This window comes from Podarcis liolepis, assembly GCF_965112155.1.
Source record: "Podarcis liolepis genome assembly, chromosome: 10".
Classification (NCBI taxonomy): Eukaryota; Metazoa; Chordata; class Lepidosauria; order Squamata; family Lacertidae; genus Podarcis; species Podarcis liolepis.
This window is the reverse complement of record NC_139562.1, coordinates 37,490,246-37,516,548: the sequence shown is the minus strand read 5'-3', so window position 1 is coordinate 37,516,548 and position 26,303 is coordinate 37,490,246. Positions and strand designations below refer to the sequence as shown.

Sequence of the window (26,303 nt, the reverse complement as noted above, 5' to 3'; positions counted from 1 at the left end):
ATCTTAGGAAAGCCTTTGCTTAAATCTAATTAGCTCAAAAGTCCTTACAAATCTGTGAAGCACCACATTGCAGCCGTCAGATAGTATCTTAGTTTTGCTTTCTTCTTAGTTTTCTAGCATTACTAAATACAACTGCTTACTCAACAAGTGTTTAAACAATGTTTTATTAACATTTAAGACGGCCACAGGGCAGTCTCAACACAATTAGTGTTTTCAGCCAACTTCAACAAAAAAGAAAAAGAAAAATGAGAGCCTATTCATTACTTCCAAACATGAATCAATTTCTATTGATGATTCCACTAGTGAGCAGTATAGAAATTTAATAATAAATTTGGTAAACATTGGCCAATTTAATAGAATGAATTATATAACCTCTCCTTCGCTTGGTGCCACTTATATCATTCTTACTGAAGCATGGCAGTGTCATGGAACAAATCTATTTTGTGCAGACAGTAAGGTGACATGAGGTATGTGATATTATCAACACTACTAAAATTAATAAACTTGTGTACATCTTTCATTGTCCCGTAAGTATTTACAAAGGCAAAATAAACCTGAAGTGCTCAATAAAGAAATCATTATCCCACCAAGTAATATTTAGACTCCTATAGTACTTCGGAAGGTTTTCAGATTGAAATCACCAGGAAGGTCCAAGTAACTTTTATTTTATTTTCTGGGTAAGGACAGTTACATTCTTGGTCCCTACTGAAAACTGCTGAATCCTAGCCTAAAGGTAATTTAATTATGTGAAGGCAAAATTGAACTCCTAGACCAAAGCGTTCAATCCCATGACTATCTCCCAAAGATTCTGGTACTCAAGATCAAGGCTTCTGGACAATCTAAGGAGGCGCAAGATGTTTGCCTGTAAGCAGTACTTTCTGTGACAGTACTCACCAATACGGTGCACCAGCACTTCAGGTTTTTTGCGGCCTTTTAAGCACTACTTTTGGCTACTGCTTTTGTCCCAATGGGCAATGCTTTAGAAGACTTAAGATTGTGATAAGCAAAAACAAAGAAGAAAAATGGTAGCATATAGTAATTCTGAAATCCATATTAGGCTACAAGAGTAGTTAGTTAGCTGGCTGCCTACATTCTGTATGTCTATAATGGTACACTATACTGCCATTCTTTTAACTGCAAATACTGAGCTTTAGTATTTTAACCATACTTGTTCCTAGCCCTAAAAATCACAGACTAGAGCTTCAAAAAGTATACTAAGCCTGAAGAATCCAAAATGAAGTATTTTTGTCACCCACAATCTTGTTCCCTGTTCATCTGTTCATCTGTTCCTATATCTCTCTACCAAGAGCAATCATTCCAATCCAGCTAAGTGAATTTTATTCTATATATGGTATATACCACTTCTATTACGGTGCTAAAACATTTCCCCACATTAGTCAGAATCAAGATTACCCTGGAGGAAGAATACCAGTGTAGCCTCTGCTCAAAGCAGCAAGGTTAATAAAACAGAAGTATTTGGAAAATGTGCAGTAATCTCCTCTCAACTAGTCACATTACTGAAAGCTAAACTTAGTGATAACACTGTTGTCAATACCGCCTGAAAAATACTCAAATGCTAGGTAAGCAAGCTACAAAAATATTTCCATTTCTGCATCTAAAAAGATGGAAATTTATAAATACTGACATATATAAGGGCCAAATAAGCCCTCTCATCCAGCACCAGTTTTGTCATTGCCTCTCAGAACCTCTGCAACTCCTTTACCCATGAACAACCCAAAAATGTCCCTGTCCTGGAACAATATAACTGAACTACTAGATTTTAAAATCCAACAAGGCATCAGTGTGGGTTTACCATTTTTTCTGAATTGATGCAGATATGATTTAGCATGTTTATCTGAATTACTATTCTACATAGCTCTACAGTCACGGTTCCTTCAGCACAAGGACTTTCCTTTCGCGGCAGTTATCTCCTCCTCTCCATTTCCTAAATCTATTCTGGCAATTCCTCCAACCCTCCAAAGAAGATTTGGTGATGGCACAGAAGGGGGATATTCCTGATTTGCTATTAGGAATCCTTGTGGAATAGACTTCTCCTATTAATACAACAATTTAGTTGCATATAGCCCTGATATCATGTTACATTAAAACTTTTTGAGGGGTTCCCCCCCCAAAAAAAGTCAAAAGTGGTAGACTTAAATACGACTGGGTAATCAAAGTGCTCTTTAATGTAATGCTACATTAAAACAAACTCACTTTACTTTGAAATTTTTATTAGGATTCTTGGAAGTATTTTAAACACATTTAAATAGGACACACTTCCCTTGCATGATATTTTATGTGCATAAATGAGGAATAATTACTTGATTTAAGTTAACTACAACTTTGATTTTATAGTTGATTGGATATTTTTCTATTCTAGCTGTCAGATCCTGCCTGTATTCAATATGTTGTATGAAATTATTAACAATGCACCTTTTCTACAGACATCAATATTTGTGAAAAGTATTTACATACTGTACATACTCTATTATATTCTGACAGTATATAAGACATTGCAGATGTTATACATTTCTATTTTCCCTGTCCTCAAGTACTGGATGTTAGGGGACTCTGTGGAGGAGCTATAATGTTGTAAACTATCCTATAACCTGTGTTACCAAACACTCTAGGATAGTTAACTATTGAAGTTGGCAGACAGGAAAGCTTTAGTTAGAAAGGTATTCTCAGGAAATTGATGTATTACAATTTAGTACCAAACAGTATGCAGAGTATTTTCAATTTTTGTGAACTTATGCTGAGCAATAAAACGCTTGGTGGAGAAATCCGCTTAAATGCAAGTAGTTTCTACGCACAGCTTTTTTGTTGGAACGTATACAACTTTAATGTCAACTTATCCAATAATTCTCCATTAAGCTAATCATGCAAGTTCCCACTCATTCCAAATGACTTGACAGATTAACCATTTGGGCTGGTTCAACCAACTACAGTCAAACAATGTCCAATATTTAATGAAACAGAAAGCAATGGTTACCAGCTTTGGAACTAAAAATATTTTTGTTTAACTTCTTTATCTTCCAGTTTCTACAACTACATATAACAAACAATTATATATCACTTTCAACAACAAACAGCCCATGCATATACAATGCAAATAATAGCTCCAATATTGAACAACCAAAACTAGGGCACAGTGATTTAAGTCAAGATATATATGGTCATCTAAACACAACCAATTACTCTCACATACATTGACTGATTGCCTTGAAATCAGCAAAAGCACATTAAAGTGATCAAACATTTTACCATGGCTGTTCAAGAACTGACAAAAATACAAAAGTTAATTTCTATACCATACCAAAGTGCAGGCATCTTTTCAAGTCATTCATCTGTAAATCAACTGAGTAATGCACGCTCCTTTACAGCTTAATATAGTTAAAACAGGGAGCAGCTGCACAGGTATCACATAGTTGTAGTTGTAACTACCCAACAGCTTTTAGAGGATGTCAATAGCAACATGTTAAAATTCAAATAAAGCTAAGTGGTTCAGACAAATGCTTCAGACTATTTTAGAGGAAGAGACTCGACAGCAGGCTTCCTCAACCTCGGCCCTCCAGATGTTTTTGGCTTACAACTCCCATGATCTCTAGCTAGCAGGAGCAGTGGTCAGGGATGATGGTAACTGTAGTCTCAAAACTTCTGGAGGGCCAAGGTTGAGGAAGCCTGTTTTACAGCATCCAATAACCTTCTCAATACACTATAAGAGTAATACAAAAGTACAAGCCATGACATTCCCAAATAGCTCAACACACGTTCACTAGAGGTGTACAATTTAGCTCATACATATATTATATATTTATTTCTGAATCTGTATTCTGCCTTTCCATCAAAGGATGCTCAGGATAGCTGTGTTTGTAGACAGAGCTGGCAACAGAAAAATACTGTGATGATAATATATAAGAATATTTAGCCATTGTGCATCTGTATTTCAACTGGGGAGAAAGGAACACTGCCTTCCCATAATTAGTTTGCACAAGATGGGAAAAATAGAACTTTTTCACATATGCTAAGCAAAATGAACAGCACCTGCCAATGGGACTTCATGTACTCCTAGAAACTAGAATCAAAGTCATCTGAGTGTTTTGAACATCCTCAGAAAGAAAAAAGGTCCATCTGGGAGGGAGCAGAAAGCAACTGTTTTAAGGGCACTGTGTTGCACAGTGAGCACACCGTCAGGTTTGAAGGATTAGATTTCTATTAGTAAGTGGATATAAATCTTAAAAGTACACAGCTTTCTAAAGCATTTTCATCCTTTAAAAATGTGGAAGCGAACAAGTGCTGGCACACAGCTTTAACTTCCCAAACTCCATTGAAACCTAATACTATAATTGGCAAAACTGAACAACCTGACACTTCATCTTATTACTAACAAAACTTCTCTATTATGCTTTAGTTAGCATATATTCTTAGCTGATATATATTTAGATATATTGTCTCCTAACTTCCAAAGCATAACCAAAATTGAAGTTCTGATGTTACCTATGTATCATTGTAAATATATGCCACAGCATAAACTGAACATTTAGTTACCAACTTTTGAAAAGCCAGTAAGAGGGAGCACACACGTTCTATGGTATTTTTGTCCTACCAAGAGGTTCCCTTGAGGGTGGGTAGATTTCAGCAATATACGGGACATGCAAATACACACACACACACACACACACACACACACAATTCTAAACTTATTGGTAAGAATGAAATGTCAAAATAAAGTGGGTTTGTGATCTAGTCAACAAAAAATGAAAAGAAATTTCTTCATCATGTTTTATTTTCTAATAGTTATAAGTTAATAGTTTTACAAAAAACCCATCTGGCTATAAAGCTGAGGTTACAAGTTCCCCTTTAAATTAAACTCAAAACAATTGCAAAAGCCACTCTCTACAGCTTTGACCCTGCTTTAAACCCAGTTACGTTATACAGCTTGCCAATTTAATTAAAGATACTAATTTCAAATTTGGTTTTAATTAGGCTAGACCACCTCCCCCAATACAGATCAAGTCAATCTTTAAGATTTTCAGAGAAGTCTTTTCACTATCGGAAGAATACCATATGAAGAAAAGTCAGAAGTAGGCCTTTGAAATACCCTCCGAAATGCCTTCCCTCAGGTAATTCATGGAGTGAATCTTGACTCTTAATTTGTTATTTCTCTGTTCTGTGCATTGCTCTGTTTTATATGATACATAGTTTTGCTTCATCTTGACTTTAGCTAGTCCAGGAAATTTTATGGACTGTTATGGTTGCGCTTTTATGTAAACTGTACCTTAATTGCACCATTTCTGTTGCTATAGTAACCAAATGACTCAAAAGTTCTAAAAGGTGGTTGCCAAACTATAGTCCATGAGCTTCATGCTGTTGGTCCTCTTTGTGACTGAGAAGAACTGTGGGAGCAACAGCTCCTCGGTCATTCTAAAGCTCTGCACTGCATGCTGTTGGAGGCAGAACCTGTTTTGCAACCCAACTCTTCTGTGGCTAGTGGAACAATTCACATTCCCCTTCTCTCACATTCACCCTTCCTTCTAAACTGATTTCATTTTTGAAGTGTGGAAGGTTACTGGATGAGAGCAGAGGAGAGGTAGCAACATATTTTACCCAGTCCTCCAACTCTAGTTGCAGTAGCAACTGACATCAGTTCCAGTAGCCCTTTCCACCCTGTAGTAAAGTTAGTACTTCCCTAGTAGCTGTTCTTTGGTCAAGTGGAGAGTGAGGCCTTGTGGGAAACCAGTAAGAATCATGAGAGCCGTCCTGTTGCTTTAATCTGTGGGCCCATTGGCTCCAAGGGAGTGAAAGGACAACTATGGGAAAGGAATTGTCGGGCTAAATTGAAGGTTGAACACCTGTGTTCAAAGCTATGAACATACCCTCTGTGATGTTATCTATCCTTGATTGCTTGGGAATGTACATCTGCCTAAGCTCCACCAGTCTCCATGGGAAGGGAGGAAACACCTTGATCAAGGTTCTGAAGGCTTACCGTATTTTTTGCACCATAACACTCACTTTTTTCCTCCTAGAAAGTAAGGGGAAATGTCTGTGCGTGTTATGGAGGGAATGCCTACGGGTTGCGGGGGGGATCTGCTGCAGTCATGAGCAAAGGATCCATGGTTCCCCTTCCTTCCCTCCTCCGTGGCTCGCTTTGAAACAGCAAAGCGGGAGAAGAGCCGCTGAGTGGGGAGGAGAGAGGGACAGAGAGCCTGCTTCTTTAAAGGAGTAAAGCGGGAGAGGAGAGGAGCCGCTTACACGAGTGTAAGCGGCTCCTGTCCGGTTGGTTCCTTTAAAGCAAGCAGGCTCTCTGCCCCTCTCTCCTCCCCACTCAGCTCGCTAAATAGCAGCAAAGTTTTTCAGCTCGCTAAGCTGGGGATGAGCGGGGAGGAGGGAGAAAAACAAAACTGTTGCAGCTGGTAGAAAAACCCATTGTGGCCTGCCAAGACCCTCAGCAAGTTTCCAAGTGGTTCACAGAAAAAAATGTTGGGAACCACTGTTCTAAACTCACAAAAGAGTCAGACACAGAAAGGCAACATCTGTAAACCGATGAAGCATGAAAGAATAATAGCATCTAAGCATCTAGTAATTAATTTCCAAGAAATATTTTAAGTGCTCATTATGAACAGGTGACCTCTGAACTAGAGCTGAAGGTTGGCCTTGTTTTACCCTTCACGGTGATACACAGCTACTGATGTAATCAGGATCCACCTATGGATGTGTGTCGAATGTGACACCAACAGGTTGATAAGTAAAATTCTGACCATGGAAAATGTAAAGAGCTCAGATAAGTGTCTTATTTCTATCAATTCTATAGAATTTTATAAAACAAAATGAAATTCTGTATTATACAGTGGTACCTCTGGTTACATACCTTTCAGGTTACATACCCTTCAGGTTACAGACTCCGCTAACCCAGAAATAGTGCGTCAGGTTAAGAACTTTGCTTCAGGATGAGAACAGAAATCGTGCTCCAGTGGCGCGGCAGCAGCAGGAGGCCCCATTAGCTAAAGTGGTGCTTCAGGTTAAGAACAGTTTCAGGTTAAGAACGGAACTCCGGAACGAATTAAGTACTTAACTCGAGGTACCACTGTATAATGAAGTTTTACACTACAGTACAGCTTGAAACTTCTGTGTTGGGGACTTCCTAATTTTTTCCCCTACCAAGCTAAACAATATTTTGAAGTGGTAACAGCAGCCAGTAAATTCCTGTATACAAGAGCGTTGTTTGTACCAGATTTAAACATAACCTCAAGAGTGATAACATCATATTTTATCACAGCAAGAGACTTTTTCTATAGCCAACTAATGGTATGATTAGAGTGAGATACTGCATGTTGTTCTATGTAGATTTCCTCTGCAAAGTTCCACTTTTTTTTAAAAAAAAAATGCCCTCCCAACACCCCAACCCTCTTGCCTTTCTCTGCTCAGACTGCCAAGGCTAGAGAGACTATTTAACTCTTTCCCCTCTCTTCATCCACCTTTCCCATAGGCATCTAGCTGATCACTGTGAGAACAAGATGTTGAACTAGATGATGTTTTGGTTTCGGTTCTTATGTCTTTAATGGTAGGCATTTTGGTAAAGGTCTGAGAAACAGCCTATAGGATTGCATGGTCCTTCCCAACAACACCTCTTCAAAACCATCTCCCACATACCTTGATCATGGGTTAAATGTTATCAGTATGTTCCAACTGTTGATGTTAATTAAGATTTGAACTATTAAGATGTGTAGCATTTCATACAACACAATTACCTTATGACTTTGTTGTCACAAGATTGCCACTATGTGACCTGGCTACCCTACTGAACAGTTTTCCTTTGCAAAGCATCCCTTTCACTCCCAATCAGAAGCATGATAAATGACTATTTTTCACGTGGTAGTATTAGAGAACTCCCCCAATTCCTGGCTCTGTTGCACTGTTTAACAGCACTGTAAGTTATACCCACAGTTGTATTCAACAAAGTAATCCTGTTAGCATAATGACTTTCTGCCTATGCAACAGGATTTTCTTTTCTGTTCCTCCCCTCCCACCCCCAGCAACTGATCTAGAGGGTTAGCAGGGGCATGTCAGGATGTTTAGCATTGAAGGATGATTTTTATTCAGTTATGAAGTGGTAGATTCCCAGGCTACCACCAGGTGAACATCTGCATTTTCCTGGATTGCCTTGTTCTGTTTTGTTGTTGATGTTTTTCTTCTCCACTTTCTGAGATTGCATCAATGCAAGATTTAATTGGAATACATTGGTTTCTGGGAAATGGTGGATGAGAGGAAGTACTCTCCCCACAACCCTGAAGAGTGTTACTTGCTCTCAAGTAAAATCAGGGTATTGAAAGAGATTACATAGGCTTTTCTCTTTTTAGAAACGGATCTAGAGATATCTCTTATTACTTCTGTGGGAAGTTAATATAACTAATAACATAAGTAGATTTTTTGATAGACGATTCTATGATGTACCACCTTAGATTAATTTATCATTATTAATTATTTTTAAATCAAGACATTGCTAACAACTTTTATTTTATTAACTCTTATTGTGAACATCTTATATCATATTAACCTCTTATATTTCAATAAACTAGTTGATAGAACTTTTTTATTTACTTGGGAACCATAAGTAATTAACTACATTCGCTATACCAAAGAAAGCAAACAGAAGGTTAACGGCAACTAATGCAGCAGTGGAGAATTTCCAGCCTGCAGGCCTCAGGTCTTGCAGCCCCTGCAGGCTATCCCCCCCCCCAAAAAAAACCCCCACCCATCTGTCAATCCACTGACATCAATTGCATGGGCTGATATGTGGGAAGGAAGTTCATTTCTGTGCTTGTTGCACATGTTCCCTACAGAGAACTGGCAAACACACTACAAGATTTAACCCCTGCTCATCAGCTCACAAAGGAGGTTGAATTCTGCTCAGTTAGGGTTACCCCACACAATTTGCAAATCTGGCCCACAGTGTGAGATGAGAAAAAGATCTGGCCCACCAGGCAAAAAAGATTCCACACCTCTGAATTCAGCAGAACAGAATAGGGCATTTCTGTCTATGTGTTTTTTAAACGTATTCATGCTTTACACTATTTGAGAAGATATTGTCTAATATGGATCAAAGACTGGTAATACAAAATCAAAACCACCCTATAGATAAATTAGAACAATGGTTTGTGAAAACCCCATTAAATGCCTTAAAAGGATGAGCAAGAAAGTCTTAAAACATTTTAAATGTTGTATTTGGGCTTAAACCATACAAGCAGTTATCTGTGTTTTTCATTCACACAGCAGTTAAGTTGAAATACACTGTAAATGCTAGAAAACTGAAGGATCAGAGTCAGTTTAGTATATTTTTGAAAATAAAGGTTGAGATAACGAAATGACTTTTATAATACACACACACGGTTTACTTGACAGAAAGCTTTTAAGCAGATTTCTTATAACAGATGACATGTGTAGAAAATGGAATGTTTAACACTACATTTGTTTGTTTTAATTTGTATGGGAACTGTTGTTACAACTGTTGTTACATGTACAATATATTTCAATTCATAATAAAACTGAAGGACACCAATGTATCTGTCATGTGAAATGAGCACATGCCATGAATTCGGAACCTTAACTTTTCACAGGTTCCACTGGTGTTTTTGAAAGCTTTCAAAATATGAATCCTTAAGAAAGGCATCAAGAAAACTGCTTGCCACATTCAGCAAAGTGAGTGTGACTCTGCTGACTGGTGAGCACAATGAGAGAAGCAAGCCTCAGTCTCAGCACTGAAGTCGCAGAACTGAATAAAAACTAAACAACAACCACCTATTAATTACAAAACATGAAATGCTGGAGTTAGTTTGGCAAGTGCCCAAACAGCCTTGGTGTTACAGGTCCAAACCACAAAGTCAGTCCCTGCCTAAAGGCACTTATGATCGATGCCCAGCAATGCATTCTCCCCACTTCATCTTTCCTTCAGGAAAGGCAGGTGTGCTTGGGACTGGACCCCTGTGCTTAATTTACAGACATAACCCCCCCAAAAAACCCTCATAGATAAGTATCGCTAGGGCTTATTTCCCAGCTAGATACTTACTTATTCTACTTCTTTGCGTGTGGATCAGTAACCACGAGAGAGTACTAATCCATTTCTCATTTCTTTGCTTATCTTCTATCCCTTCATACTACTATGAAACTTCAGCAATGTCAAAGGCTGCATTTTAAAATGTTTTATTAACTTTAAGCAAAAAGTCACAGTTTGGGAACTCCAAGTCAACACAATTATGTGCAATTCAGGGTTTTTCCTCTGGGACTGATGGGGGCTATAATCCAAAACATCTGAAGGTTACCAGTTTGGGAAGGCTGCCCTACATTCCCTCAAAGCCACAGACCAGGAAAATCTCCATAGTAGTATTCAAGGGGGTATTTTGAGTACACAGGTTCCTGTGATTCCAATTGTACCTGTATACAGAACTAGCAAAAAACCAACCAAAATATTTCAGTTTCTGAGTGAAAAATATGTCAAGACCAAAATAAAGCTAGAGACTCCTGTGCAAATATCCTAGTATAAGGTAAAATAAGGTAAATGACCCCTGGATGGTTAAGTTCAGTCAAAGGCAACCATGGGGTGCAGTGCTCATCTCACTTCAGCCGAGGGAGCTGGTGTTTGCCTGCAGACAGCTTTCCGGGTCATGTGGCTAGCATGACTAAACCGCTTCTGGCGCAACGGGACATCGTGACAAGTGCCTGAGCGCATGGAAAACCATTTACCTTCCCGCCATAGCGGTACTTATTTATCTACTTGCACTGGTAGACTTTCGAAAAGCTAGGTTCACAGAAGCTGGAACAGAGCAACTGGAGCCCACCCTGTTGTGCAAATTCGAACTGCCAACCTTCCGATCAGCAAGCCCAAGAGGCTCAGTTGTTTAGATCACAGCGTCACCCGCACAGCACTGTATAAATCAGTTTCCCCACCTACTTAAGTATCAGAAGAAAATAATTATTGCATTAACTTAGCAACATCACTGGTGCATGTACAAAAGTTTTAAAAGTTCCACTGTTTAATAATCTGAAGATTACACTCAAAAGTGCTTCTACATTTGAGATGTCTCTCTCTCTCTCTCTCTCTCTCTCTCTCTCACACACACACACACACACACAACCTAAATATTAAAGTTACTAAAAGCAGATTTGCCTGCAACTAGCAAGTTTGTAGGAATGAATGTTGTTTCATGTCAGAATACCAGTATTAAACAGTCTAGTTACTGACTTCAGCTGAAAACATGAGGTCTCACTAGATGGCATCATTTGTCTCCATTTCCTAAGACTGCAATTACTATATTGATTTAAGCACTATTTGTACTACTGAAGCAGGTTCTAAAACACAGCCATAATATACTAAAAACAGTTGCTGTCCATTACCCCTTCCCGACTATTAAAGGAGTACTGTGATGACATGGAATGTTTGCAAACATCCGGAAGCTTAGGAAAAACTTGCCAGGAGAAAAGTATTCAAGAACAGTGCAGTTTCCATATGGAAAGATATAGTTACACTTGAGAGAAAGATTTCACACTAGGCCTACAGACCAGAGACATGCTTGCTGTTGGCAGTAGAGGCAGAGACAGGTGTGCAGAGCAGGTACCGTATTTCTCGTCCCATAGGACACTCCGTCCGATAGGACGCACCTAGGTTTTTTGGGGGGGAATTTTTCCTTCATTTCCCCCCCAAAACCAGGTCGGGGAAGCCGAACCAGGCCAAGGAACAGTGGGATGGCGGCGCTGCGCCTCCCTGCTGTCCCCCGAGCTTGTGGGGCTGGCCGATGTCTGTCCGGGACGCGGGGCGCTCTGCTTCAGGGCACCCTGCACGCCAGGCGGCAGGCTGCTATCCGCAGTGTGGGGAGCCCTGTGGGGAACTCCTGCAGGGCTCCCCACGCTGCAGATGTCTGCCCGGCGCGAGAGGCGCTCTGCTTCAGGGCACCCCTCGCGCCGGGCGGCAGGCTGCTATCCGCAGCGTAGGGAGCCCTGCGGGGAACTCCTGCAGGGCTCCCCACGCTGCGGATGTCTGTCCAGCGCGAGGGGCGCTCTGCTTCAGGGCACCTCTCGTGCCGGGCTGCTATCCGCAGCCTAGACAGCCCGCAGGGTTGCCCGGGCTGCGGATATGTTCCCGAAGCGCTGGGCGCTCTGCTTTCAGCGCGCCCGGCGCTCCGGGAAGCAGGCTGCTATCCGCAGCCTAGACAGCCCTGCGGGACCTCCCACAGGGCTGCCTAGGCTGTGGATGTCTTCCTGAAGCCTGGAGAGCAAGAGGGGTCGGTGCGCACCGACCCCTCTCGCTCACCAAGCTTCAGCGAAAGCCTGCATTCGCCCCATAGGACGCACCCAGATTTCTCCTTCATTTTTGGAGGGGGGAAAGTGCGTCCTATAGGGCGAAAAATACGGTAGTTTTAAGGCTGGAAACCAGTGTGACGAACACTGGAACTACAGCAAGGAGGTTCAGTGGGCAGTGAGCTTCAAGACAGAAGGCCTGAAGTTCAGGTTAGTCATTTGACCATTACATAACTATCCAATAATGGTCAAGAATTTAAAGCACCACTTTAGAACCGCAAGACACGCTATGAGCCCAGGTTAGCTGTGAAATTAACTATTTGTAGCTATCAGTGATACACAGACAAGGAGTTTTGTTTAAAATGAAATAAACACACCACATTTCTTACGCTAACGGCCTCAGAGCAAACTTAAAGGTAAAGGGACCCCTGACCATTAGGTCCAGTCATGGCCAACTCTGGGGTTGCGGTGCTCATCTCCCTTTATTGGCCGAGGGAGCCGGCGAAAAGTTTCCAGGTCATGTGGCCAGCATGACTAAGCCGCTTCTGGCAAATCAGAGCAGCGCACGGAAACGCTGTTTACCTTCCTGCCAGAGCGGTACCTATTTAACTACTTGCACTTTGACGTGCTTTCGAACTGCTAGGTTGGCAGGAGCTGGGTCCGAGCAACGGGAGCTCACGCCATCACGGGGATTCGAACCGCTGACCTTCTGATCGCTAAGTCCTAGGTTCTGTGGTTTAACCCACAGCGCCACCCGCAAACTTAACAGCCATTAAAAAAAGATGTTGGCATTTAAACATGTTTATCGACCTAGTACAGTGGTACCTCCGGTTGCAGACGGGATCCGTTCCAGAGTTCCAGTCAGATCCCAAAGTTTCCGCAACTGGAGGGACCGCTTCTGCGCATGCACACACGGTGAAACACTTCTGGGTTTGTCGCTTTCGCAACCCAAACTTTACATTACCAAGGGTAATGTAAGCCAAGGTGCTACTGTACAGGGAAGGGATCGCCTACACCTAAGTAATGCATGTAACAGAAGACTCCTCTTGAATTGGTGAACAGGTAGGTTTTACACCTATCTTTTCCATCACATTATGCCACTACAAGGTGCAGATCTCCAGCTAGAAAAATTATTTTGCTTTATGACTTAACTTATTAAAAACACTCTAACACAATAGGCAATATTTGACCAATTTACAAGGCTACCCATTTATTGTAGTATTGAGGAAAGTAGGAATGAAAGGGGCAGAGGGAACTAGTGATACACTGGGCATAGCAATGGGGGGTGGGAGTGTTTTGTGCTATAAAGAGGAAGGGGATTGCTTGCTTTTAAAAGGGAAGCAGCCTTCAATTAAAATATTTGTATCCTACCCAAAGTTTATAAAGATAACCAACTTCTCAAACACAAAACTTTCCATAATGCTTTAATTTATCCATTCAACATGAAAGGTAGTTTTCCTTTCTCCAAACCACTTCTAAACCACAGCTTTTTGAGTCAAAAAGAGCCCAAATTATTTAAATGTTTGTACTGACAAGAGGAAAACTTCTACCCCTAAGGTACAGCCATCCAGTTTAAACTGCTACTGATGAGCTATGGCTGCAAATACACACACTTTTCTAGTTCCCTTTCTTACAGCAGCCACGTCCTGTACCCCAAAAAGTTGCTATTCAACCATGATTCAAACAAAGTACATAAGGATTCGACCAGAGGTTTTAAATCACTCACAGGTGTGCTACGATAATACACTGGAGCAGGATTTGATACCTACCCAGGTATTCTACGCTCTTTCCTCAGACTACACTAGTCTGATTTTAGAAAAGCCATTTTAAAGACTGAAAGAGATTAAGGGCAAGAAACACATGCATGTACATTACTATTACTGCAACATCAAGCAATGCATGCTGAAGTGTTCCCTTATCACCTCAAACACTATTTTTTCAATAAAAGTAATTCAATAGAAGTAATTCACACACTTAAGCTACAAGTCAGAGACAAAACAGTTATGAAAGGACTTGCAGGTGTTAAGTGGCCCTGATGTCAGAGAAAAACATATCACCTCAAATTAGTATAAATTGTACTACAACCTTAAATAGTTGTTCAATGAAATTAAAAAGGTACCTCCAATTAATCAGTCAGCAGATTTTAAAGAACAAATGCATAACAAACAGCATTCTTAAACAAAATTACAATTGCAAGGAAAGTAACAGCGCCATCTTTATTCTATTTAAACATGTTGTATACAACTTAACTACAATCATCTATAAATACCGTACAAGAAATACAATACAGAGGCATTCCTTTCTATACATGAGAACATTGAGATAGAAATGATAACTGATACATGTACGTATGTAGAAATTCTGACTATTAAATGGATTAAGCCAAAGGCCCATCTGGTCCAGCAACCTGTTCTCACAGTGGCCAACCAGATGCCTATGGGAAATCCACAAGCAGAACCCAAGTGCAATAGTACTTTCCCCCCACTGTGTTCCCAGCACCTGGTATGCAGAGGTATATTGTCTCTGACCCTGGAGTGGTAAGCTATAAACCGGAATGGGAACCTGAGTATTTTAAATGTACATATGGCCAAATGTCTGACTCGGCTTTCTCAAATGTATAGTATACGGCAGTTAACCCAATTAAAGCAATCATTGTTGGTCATGAACTTGTCAATAGATGAAGTATGAATAAATTTGCTAACAAGGAAAAACCCATTGTTTTTAATAATGTATTTCTGGTACCATTTAATAGTCACTTAATAGTCAGAATGCCGATAGCAGGTGTGTGTACTATGGTCACTGAAGCACCTTTCAGGTAGCAGTCAACACAAAACCAACCTTAGTACCAAGCCTGATTACAAAATCCAGCACAAAAAACTTTAACCATCTACAATTTAAGATGTGCAGGTGTATATAGCCAACAGAATTCATCTGTCTTCAAAATACTTTGAATAAAATAGCATTTTCCTAAGGGAAAGCATCCAATTATGATTTAATGGAGTGTTTCCCAAACTTGGGTCTTCAGCTGTTTTTGGACTACAACTCCCATCATCTCTAGATAGCAAGACCAGTGGTCAAGAATGATGGGAATTGTAGTCCAAAAACAACTGGCGACCCAAGTTTGGGAAACACTGATTTAATGTGATATGCTAACCAGGCCACTGACAAGTATTCTAACATGCAGGTGCTAAAGCTGAAAAGGTGCTTATTGTAACCTTATTAAAGAAAAATACAAAATGTAAGGGATTAGATGGCAAGATCAAAGGTTCAAAGGTTCAACTCACTTCTTTAACAAAGATCACCTCTGCCTTCACCACCCATGAACTGCAGAAACATAGTGGAAAGCAGGAGTGTTTGTGGTGAGCTTTTGCAAAAAGCAGTAAAAAATTGCATATGCCTTCTGTAGGAGTTTAGCATGATGGCCACATAAAATGCCTCTCCCTTTCAACAAGCCTCTGATGATGTCAAATGTTTGACAGGCACCAGGACAACCACAAATAGTGGCTGGCTATCATGCAAAATAAAAGTTCTGTGGATGTCTGCAGAAAGATACAGTGGTACCTCATCTAGCATCTGCCTCGTCAAGTGCCCGTTCCATTGAACGTCTGCGGCATACCCAGAAGTACCAGAACGGGTTACTTCCGGGTTCGCCACTTGTGCATGTGCAGAAGTGCTAAATCGCACTTCGTGCATGGCAGAAGCACAATTCACTCCGCGTGTGTGTGCTTTGCCCAGCATCCTTTTCGGCTAGCGACCAGGGCTCCAGAACAGATCCCGGTCGCAAAATGAGGTACTACTGTACTTTCTTCAGACTGAAAGGATCTTTCATCAGTCTCTGGATCTTTGGAATCTTTTGAAAGGAAAATGCAACATACTGACAAAATATGCTTTGTTCCATGATGCTTTCCAGTAGAAAAAGAGCATTAGACAGAAACTCGCCAAAGGCTACCTGAAAATCATGGTTGAACAGTCAGTTGACACACTGAAGCAGGAAATAACTCGGTATGACTTGGGAGGGCCTCAAAGACTAGAGAAAATGGAAAAGGGCAGGTTCAATAGTTATTAACTGGACACAAATGGATAGTTGGGTTATCAGAGAAGACTTTAAGTATAACATTTTTGTGACCTCTCAAAACAACTCCACGTCAAGATTGTCAGATCTGAGAAAAAAGGTTTTAATATTCTTATCTGATACATTAATTAAGACCCACAGGCCCCAAGCAAGATCTACTCTCCAAGCCTTTCCTCTTTCTCAGGAAGGGTGTGGGGACACGTTTCAGTGGCAAAACCTGCCTAACGTACATCATGCAAACCAACTACGTCCCACTCCTTGGATATGTACAGCCCCGGACTGCCAGAGAGATTCTAAAACTCATTGTTTGCAGTCTTATTTGTGAGCCAGGCTTCAGTGTCATATTGACACACTTCAGTTATGTTTTGTGTTTCTCCAAGCTCAGAGTTTTCAATAGAGTTGGCATTAGTTTTCCCATTGTGTTTCAACCAATCAATTTAACCATGTGCTCTACCTGTTATATGAAGATCTCACCACATGAACTGCTGGAAGTCTAATCTGCCATTCTGGGAAAGTAGGGTTGCTAGCTCTTCAACTGCTCAGGCTAGCTGCGCCTTTAAAGGCAGATACTATTAGGTGCCATTGTTTATTTGCATGCTGTAATGATATTCAGCCTAGTGCACTAGATTCTGCAGAAGCTGCTGTTCAAGGCTGAAAAACAGGCCAGCATGGGTTGGCAACCCTACAAAAGATAGATTTAAATATGTGAGTGAAGAAACCAATGGTAGTACACAGATATAAACAAGGATGTAGATGTACAAGAAAGAAAAATGGGTAGCAAGCTCTCAGAGTAGCACATTAAGGAGTGAACAAAAAAAAAGAGTAAATGTTAAAAGATGCAGGTGCAGATAGACTTTGCGGTAGAAAAAGAGGAAAACAGAAAGGGTGTGCAGAAAAACCTGCTGGTATGGAAACATGAGAGCGCCACAGAGTGCAAAGAAAAAAGAAGGATTAGAGGTAGAGGCACAGAGACCCCAGGTGGAAAGGAAATATAAGGAGATGGCAACAGACTTTTGAGGAAAGTGTGCATGCTCCAGTGTGTGGAGAGAGAAATATAGGGAGAGAATGTTTTAATAGGTAAGAGTACAAATAGAATGTGTTATGTGCAAAAGATTGGCAGACTGAATTGTATTCAGACACAGACTGTTCTGAAATTAAAATAGCTGTGCAGCCCTCTTTTAACAAAAATGAAAATAGCCCTCAGTGCTTTGGGTTGTCTCTTCCTACTCTGAAGCATCAGGTGTATCACAAATGGAGATGGGGGTCTGATCTATGACTCAAAAGGTTTCCTGGGGACAGATGTATGACATGCGTTTTCCTGGACAGTTGGTATATTACGCCACATGGACATGGTAATGTATATGAACATCTACTTGCTTGAACACTTGACCACAAGTTTGGAGATAGGAATTTATACCTAGCATGAAAGCACCTAGTGCAGCCATGCAATTCCCCACTCACCTGCTTGCTGAAAACTGCACACTGCTCCATCACTGTGAAGAACTACTCCTAGCACTTTAAATCCTGGAGTACAAGAGAGTATATGTGCAGCCAGCCACAGAATATGTTTTCTATACTTAGAAATGAAGCAAAGGTATGGGCAGCAGCTCTACAGAAGAAGTGGGGTAACATGAGGTACAAGTAAAAAGAAAAGAGAAAGGCAGCTGGGAGAAAGAGAAAGAATCCTCTTAAGCGAAGGAGGGAGTTGCTAAGTGTTGCTTCAAAACTTAAAAGGCAGAGTTAGCAACTCCGAAGGTATTTGCATTTCTATTGCAAGGCCTGTCAACTTCTGCTTTTCAATTTTATGGTATATTTGAGATTATATTTACAACATCAGAAACGAACAGGCAAGACGTTCGCATAACTAGGTACCAAATGAATGAGATCCACAAATGTGTATCTGTATACCCACTTAAATTTAGTTCAGAAAGGCTTCCATAAGAGTGCAGAGCACATAACATGAGAGGTTATTATGTACATTGGGGGAAACTATCTAGGTCCCAACCATGTTTAAAGCGTTATAGGCCCATGACCGGTACCTTAAGTTGCCTTATACTCTAAAAGTACCCCAAACCTATGCTTCTACTTGATTAAATGTTGGATCCATTCTTCTGGACTACAAGATCTGCCAACTATTATTACCATGATCCAGCATCCAGTACCTTGCCAGCATCCAAAATGGCTGACTGAGGCAGACAGACAGACAGACACACACACACCATTTTAATATGAAGTTCAAATTAGATATAAGGTATTCATTAGCTCTGATAAATGGAAGTTACATGAAATATAAGAGCTACAGCTTTTCTACTTATAATATGTAGCATGATGGTGGTCTTTGGTGCTAGATAAGCTGCCTCCTCCCTAGATAGAAACTACACAACAGTGCAACCCTATGCATGCTCACTCAGAAGTAATTCCTAATGTAATTCAATAGCACTTACTGCAAGGTAACAATACATAGAATTACGACTCAATTTGCAAGATCCAAACATACATGGATAGCAAGTACTTTCTACTACCATCACCAGTTGTATAAGGTGTGTATGCCCATAAACTCCAGTGTTCAAGGTAAAATGAAGCCATTTTTCTTGGAATACAAAATATTTACATTTTAAGGAAAAATCTCCATTACAACCTGCAAAACACACACACACACGTGTGTGTGTGTGTGTGTTTATATATATAGGTTTATTATGCAAAGGATAAGGGACAGCATGCCTTATCAACAAGCAAACTAAACAATTAAACAAGTATTTTCATATGTACAGGGTTAATCTTTTGCACTACTCACCTACAATATATAGTCCAATCACTACCAACTATCCAAAAAGAAACACTGTCTCTTGCCTTTATTAGAAACTGGATCCCGAGGCAGTTGGACAATAACCTACCAACATGTGTGCCCAATAATAAAGTGTTTAAATCTTCATGAGAGTCACTTTTGCTGGTTTTTAGAACCTTACAAGATTTACCACCTGCTATCTTCACGCCAAGACTAACTGTATCATGAGTAAAGTATTTCAAAAGAAATATTGCTGAACACAACAGATAAATCTAAAAGTTTTTCCTTCAAAAAATAGAATTTCAATTCATTGTGAACAGATCTGTTTTTAATCTCATGTCAAAAACCATTCGGAATGAGCCACAGTACTCAAGTTGTCACCTGTGAAACATTTATAAATGAGGTTGCTACAACCATTTCAGAACAGATCACCTAAAATAATCTATATTTACAAACCCAACAACCAATGACTGCTTGCTATTACTTAATTTCGCAATACACAAGGATGGGATTTCAGCGTATTCAGTTGCAGTTATAGTCTGTGGAACACAGCCATTAAGTAGAGGCATCTGCTTCCCTCTGGCTTGATTTTAATAGAAATACAACTTGCAAGGTAACATACATTTTAGTACAAATATTCACTATTATCGTTATTGTGTATTTGCAACACCAGTGGTACTGCCCAGAAATAACTATAGAGATGATAAGTATAGATATCATGTAGCCTGTGTGTCATTTTTGAAACACACCATGCACCTTGCCAATTCTGAGTTTTAAACTTTGACAGATGAAAGATAGTGAGTTCATGCTAACCAGGAGCAGTCATGGGGTTTCATATCGGAAATATGTTGTAGAAACTTAGGAAGCTGCATTATGCCAAGTTAGATTACTGGTTCATCAAGCCCAGTCTCCTTTAGACAACTGAGGGACCCCAATACTCAATGTTATAAACTCAATAAGATTACTAAGAAAAAGTATTGGAAGGGGCACTGCTAATCAATAATATGAAATGCTCCCCTTGTCATAATCAGAGCATCAACACACATAGCTATGCTCCTCTTTCTTCATAAAGACAGCCATCTAGGTGATAGATTTGCTACCACTGCATCAATCTACACAAGAAACTGTTTTACAAATAGATCAACACCTAATTCAGAAACAGTTTGATCCCTCTTTTATTTCAACTCATTTTTCTATTTGCATCCACTACGCCATAAATACTGCCACTTCCGATCTGATGATCATGTAGACTTCTACAATTTGAATTGAAGTTCTAAAATGTTAAGGACCATAAGGTTCTGAAAGGTACTTATTTCATGTGTGATTATTTCTTCATACTAAAGCTGCATTAAGAAAAATGCTAAATATTAGAATTTAAGATCAACTGCCAGTGGGTGGGTGTGTTTTGACCAAGAGACAAAAGACCAAGAGACTACATCGGGTATGGACATTAAGTGTGTATTTCTAGTATTCCTATGGTATCTCTTGTATGAATATAAATTCTACATAGTGATGCTAAACCCTTACACTGTGCCTTTTGACACCCTTGGCTTTGTTCTCATTGCCACAGGATCTGCATTTGGTTGTATACATATACTATGTGAGTGTCATATCTATCCCCAGTTTCTATGGCTGCCTTCCGCAATGTGTTGGCCTATGAATTTCATCCAACAGTAACTCCCATCAGCCTCAGTCAGCATAGCCAATGGTCAGAGATTATGGGGATTGTAGTCCACCAGTATCTGAAGGGAACCACACTGAGGAAGATTGCTTTATGGCATAGTAATATTTTACATTTCTGTTTCTTTTGGAAATTGCTAAATAATTAACCTCACATACTTCATATATCTTTGGCAGGGGATAGGTTAAGACTACAATAATAGAGGCATGTTTTAAGGGCAACAAGTGAATTAATGGCAGAGATAAATTTTCAACCAGGGACTTGCAAGCTCCCAGTCTCAGCCACCAACTCTTAAATGGATGAGCAGCCTAAGCTTGATTTACAATGATAAAAGGCAAGGCATACTACTCTGTGAATCAGCAAATATCTTGAGTTCCTATACTTGCATTCGTAGAATGCGAGCAAAGCAGTTCAGTTATCTTAAACATCTCAAAGGGGTGGGGGATAAGTATAGCACAAGGGAAAATGGCATTATTCAAGACTCTTTACAACAGAATTTAATCAAATCCGCAGACCAAGAAGAGATAGGTACTTCAACCAGGAACCTCCTACCTTGTTTTAATGAAACTGGATCTTTGCCAGCATAGTCTTCTACATTAGGAGTGGTTACAGTAGGTACAAATTGGCAACAACAAGGTCAGATACTCCAAACGTTTATCAGTTAGTTTCCAGGTAAGTTGCTCACAAAAGTTTTTGCTCCAACTATATCCAACTTTTTACATCCAGGAAGTATACGTGCCAGCTGTCTGGAAGATGAATGTGAAGATATTCCTGGTCACCCATCTAAGTTCCCTTTGGGCAGGTAGTAGTGTGGCAAACAGGCAGAGCTTTCTTCCTATGAAATACACGCAACAATCTTCCCCCTCAATCCCACACCTCATCCCACTACTGGCACCGTGAAGGCATCTTCATGAACTCACGTGGTGGTCACATCCAAAGCTTAGGCATACCACTTGGCGGAGATGACAGGGTCATGAAAACTTTCGAAGAAATGGGATAAATCCTAACGCCACCTTCCTCACATACAGACGCTTGCCCCGGGGAGGCTGGTTTGGTCAGCCTCGCCGGCCCACGCGGCATTCGAGGGCGCTTCCAAAATGTTCATAAGCGACACATGCAACTAAGCCATTAGTAAATCACTTTAACGTCGTGATAAACCACACAGAGGGGCTTGTGCAGGGAGAGAGAGAAGCCTGACATTCCGCTCTATGCCCAACCACAACCCCTGACTTGAAAGCAAGGAGTCAGGCTTAGCAGGTAGGAGCAGGAGGACCCTCGGCCGCCAGCCTCCGGCTCCCGACTCCCTTCCCCGAGAGAGGCTGGCCGGGCGGCTGGGCGCCCCGCAGGGCGGGTAAATAGAAGCTCAAGGCTGCCGAGGATGATAATGCCGTGCATTGGCGGCGGCGTAATCCCGGCTACTTAGCCCGGCAGAGCAAACCGGAGACCAAGAAGCACCTTCACCTAACGGGCGCCCGGCGGCCCATTCTAAAGAGCAGCAGCAGCCGCCGCCGCGCGTCAGCGGACGGGGAGATGAACGCTGACCAACCGGAGGGGCATGAGGGGAGAGCTCTCTCCCCTTCCCTCGCCCAGCTGCCGGCCCGGCGAAAAGGTGGCGGGCGGGCGGCCGGAGGCGCTGCTCCCGGGCTGCCCTCAAGGTCACGCCGCGCCTGGCTTCGAGGCGGCCGGCGTGGGCTCCCTGTGGGAAGGAGGGGCGCGGGCAGGGCCCAGGTCTCCTGCCCCTCACCCCCACCCCGCGGCCGCCTCCTTCCGGCAGGCTAATCCCCCAGCCCGCCTGGCCTGCGCTGCTCCGCGGCGCCTCGCCACCTGCGCCTCCGGAGGTGCCCCGTCCGACGCCCTCGCCGCGTCCTCTCTTCGGGCTGCCCGGCCGCACGCTGCCCACCCTTCCGCCTCTTACCTCAGGGTCCGCCGCCGCCGCCGCCAAGCCCCACACGCGGCCAGCGCCGCCGCCGCCGCCTCCACCTCCAGTGCCTGCCTGCTGCACAGGGTCCCCCCACCCCGCCCCAGAGCGCGCGAGCCCCAGCCAAGCCCGCCTGAGACCGGGAGGGGACGGAGGGAAGGAGGGAGGGAGAGAGGAGGTGGAGGCAGCGGCAGCAGCCGGAGCGAGGGAGGGAAGGAAGGAGGGAGGAGGGGGAGGAGGGAGCCGGGCGCCCTGCCCCGCCCTCCGCGGTAGCTCCCCAGCAGCGCCTCGCCCTCGCTAGTCAGCGGCAGGCAGGCGTGCGGGCAGCGCTCGGCTCCCTTCGCCGAGCCATATGCCGCGCGGGAGGGAGCCGCTGCCTTCGCCGCCTCCCAGCCACAGGCGGCCCGGCTCGCTCTCCCTCTCCGCTGCTCGCTCGCTCTCCACCGCGAGGGTCGGCCACTTACTAGTCCGTTCGCCCGCTTCTCCTCAGGCGAGCCCTCCTCCCCAGGTTCCGGTAGCCACCAGGTTCCGAACCGGCCCGACCCCCCCTCACTCACACACTCACACTCTCTCCCCGGTCCCCGTCACGTGACAGGGTCTCGCTTGGGTTGGAGGAAGAGGCGGGGGTCTGAAGGCGCGGCGCCTTCACGGGTGGGGGGGGGCAGGCGGGGGAGAGAAAGGGCGGAGCCTCCGATTGGCACTGGCGCCTGAAGGGGCGGCGCGTGCCGCTTTCTCCGCCTCCCCGACCTCCCGCTATTGGTCGGAGTTGCCTGACGTGCTTGTTTCCATGACGTATGTGGGTCGGGCTGAGGCGTTTGATGAGGCCCGGCGGGCTCCGGGTCGTTGACTTTGCCGCGAGCGTCTCCCTGGGGAGGGGTAGGGGGAAGCTAAGGCGCTTTTGCCCCTCCTCTTCCACCTCACTTGCACGTCCCCGCCTCCCCCCCCGCTCCATTGGGCCACCCCCATCCCACAAACTGCGGGCAGGGGGTCGTCTGGCGCCCGCGCGGGTCGCTCTGGCCGTTGACTCACTTCAGGCTGGGAAAGGCGAGGGGTGTGTAGAGGAGGATTTGGGGGGGGGAGCGGGGGGAGGGGCGGTTAGAAGACCCAACTGCCAAAGGAGGCGGAGGTCACCGTTTGTCAGCTCGCGAGCGCGAAACATGCGCCCTCGAGGAGACCGCAGAGAAAACCCCGAGCGGCGGCCGTTCGCCCTTCCGAGCGGCGTCTGCGATTGAAATGACAGCTCGAGAGACGAGACTTCGACGTGCCTGAGCGATGGGCCGTCTTAGGGAGGAGCGGGAGGTGGGCCTGAAGGGGTTAGAAGGCAGTTCACACAAGCCAATGCACACGACGTTCCCTCAGAGGGCCGGCATTTACAGACAGAGACCACGGAGGAGGGAGAGGCGACCGATTTCCGTCACTGACACTTGATGATGATGATGATCGGGGGAGGGGGCGCTGGGAGAGACCGGATCTCTCGCTCTGCCGCCTGTCATGTCCTCCCTGTCAGAACAAAGATGACGACGCGTGCTGCTGCTTCGTGTTTAGTCACTTCCTCGCCTTGCCAGAGCAGTTGCTTTTGCGGAGCCTCGCGGCAGCGTGTGCGTGAGAGGAAGGGGGTGAGGGACAAAGTGAAGAGCTGCCGTTTATATTAGAGATCATATGTATAAAAGCGTGGTGGTGCTCAGCCTTTAAATCCGTTTTATTCTCCTCGACGTCGCTAGCCCAGTCCTAAACTGTTTGGTCATGGGGGTGCATTATAGCTGGGTGGCTTCCATGTTCTCTGTGGGTCAGCTGCACACACGGAGTTCAAATAAAAGTTGAGGTAACAGGGAAATGATGTTCACGTCTGGAGGAGAATCCTGCCTGTCTTTCGCCAGACATCATACAAAAACACTGTGCCCAGTTTGTTTGAAGGTCCATGCCTGTGTTATATATAGACCTGCACCAGGACTTTCTGGATCTGTGTCTGGAAGTAGGATGAACAGTGATCCACTGTATGGTTCCAATGTGTTACAGATGTCCAAATTTACAAGAAACACACATCCTGGTATAGATGACACGAGGCTTCCTAATTCTATTCATCATAAGTGGTACCTTGGGTTACAGAAGCTTCAGGTTACAGACTCCGATAACCCAGAAATAGTACCTTGGGTTAAGAACTTTGCTTCAGGATGAGAACAGAAATCGTGCTCCGGCAGCGGGAGGCCCCATTAGCTAAAAGCGGTGCTTCAGGTTAAGAACAGTTTCAGGTTAAGAACGGACCTCCAGAACGAATTCAGTACTTAACCCGAGGTACCACTGTATTGCCGCCTTACTGAACACAGCTTCCACCTAAATCAGAGCTCCTGATTTAAGGTACACTTAAGCTGTTATTTCCACCTTCTGCTCATTGGCACTGTATTCCTGAAGAGGGGCGGATACTGCCTTCAACGTGTTCAGTTCTCACACACGAGCTTTCACAGGGTTTCCCTATTCTGCGTCCTCTCATTTTGCCAGGTGCAAATACTATAATGCTTATTCTTAGGCTGGTCCACACCCATTGTCTTCCAAGACATTTGTACTAAACTTAGAAGCCACATGAATAGAATGCACTCTGAAGTAGTGCTACCTCTTGCTCAATCATAACACAGTGCTCTTCACATACAATTGCAATAAGTGTTCACATACAAAAATGTGTCATAATATGTGTCAGAAAAATGTAAATGTTACTGGGGTGGGAACATTTTAAAATATAAGGCATGCTGCTTCATTGCCCCAGGTCATCCCAAATCTACCTCTGGAGTCTGACTGTTGAAACTTGTGCTTGGCACAGCTGAGTGATCTTTCATGGTCTTCAGTAAGTCCTAGCCTTATAACATTTTTCTTCTCTTGTGTCTTCTCATATCACTGGCAAGGCTTCCTGGGTGAGGTAGCACAATATTTACTCCAAAATCAACAACACAGAGGAAACTTGCTTGATTTCTCACAATACTCTTTCGGATCAAAGAAAGCTTTTTCTGACCAAAGAGATGTGGTGTGAAAGGGTTGTGGAGAAAGGCTAAGTTCCTTATTATGTCTTATACAATGAAAGACGAAAAAGGACATGATAAAAGTTTTTCCTAATCATAAAAAAATCATAGAATCATTTATTCTCTTTAATCCCATGGCTAGCACAAGAAGAAAGAAATATGGAGGACAACAATGGAATGGAAAGAGAACAAAAAAGGAAACAAAACCAATTTAACTAAATGCTTTCTACCTGCATTATGAGTTGGGCACTCGCATAAACAATCCCAGCACTTAATGGGGGTTCCCATCAATGCTTAAAGTAGTAATATTCCAAATTTATGTTTGAGATTCTTGGTGAATTTGAGCATATATAATTCAATAGAAAAAGTGATATAAAAATAGGTACCTTTTTCTACCTTATCAAATTTCCTCTGGTAAGCTACCCAAGTGCTTGGGTGGTGAGGATATAATGGGCCCCAGACTGTAATGTTTCTTTTTAATTCTGTGCCTTATGCACACATACAAATGATTTTAAAGAAACACGCCTGGGGTGTTTGAAGTTATGGTGATA

General features: G+C 42.9%; 1 protein-coding gene across 21 annotated transcripts in view; it reads right to left on the bottom strand.

Moving 5' to 3' along the window:
- ATP2B1 (ATPase plasma membrane Ca2+ transporting 1) overlaps positions 1–23,444 on the bottom strand; it is a 67,604-nt gene extending 44,160 nt beyond the window's left edge. For 5 of the 21 annotated variants that reach the window (XM_083462999.1, XM_083462989.1, XM_083462996.1 and 2 more), the window contains exon 1: positions 23,209–23,361. The gene's annotated coding sequence lies outside the window, so the exon portion shown is untranslated. The other 16 variants (XM_083463008.1, XM_083463000.1, XM_083463004.1 and 13 more) reach the window with 11 other exon arrangements.
- Positions 23,445–26,303: the final 2,859 nt, after the last annotated feature.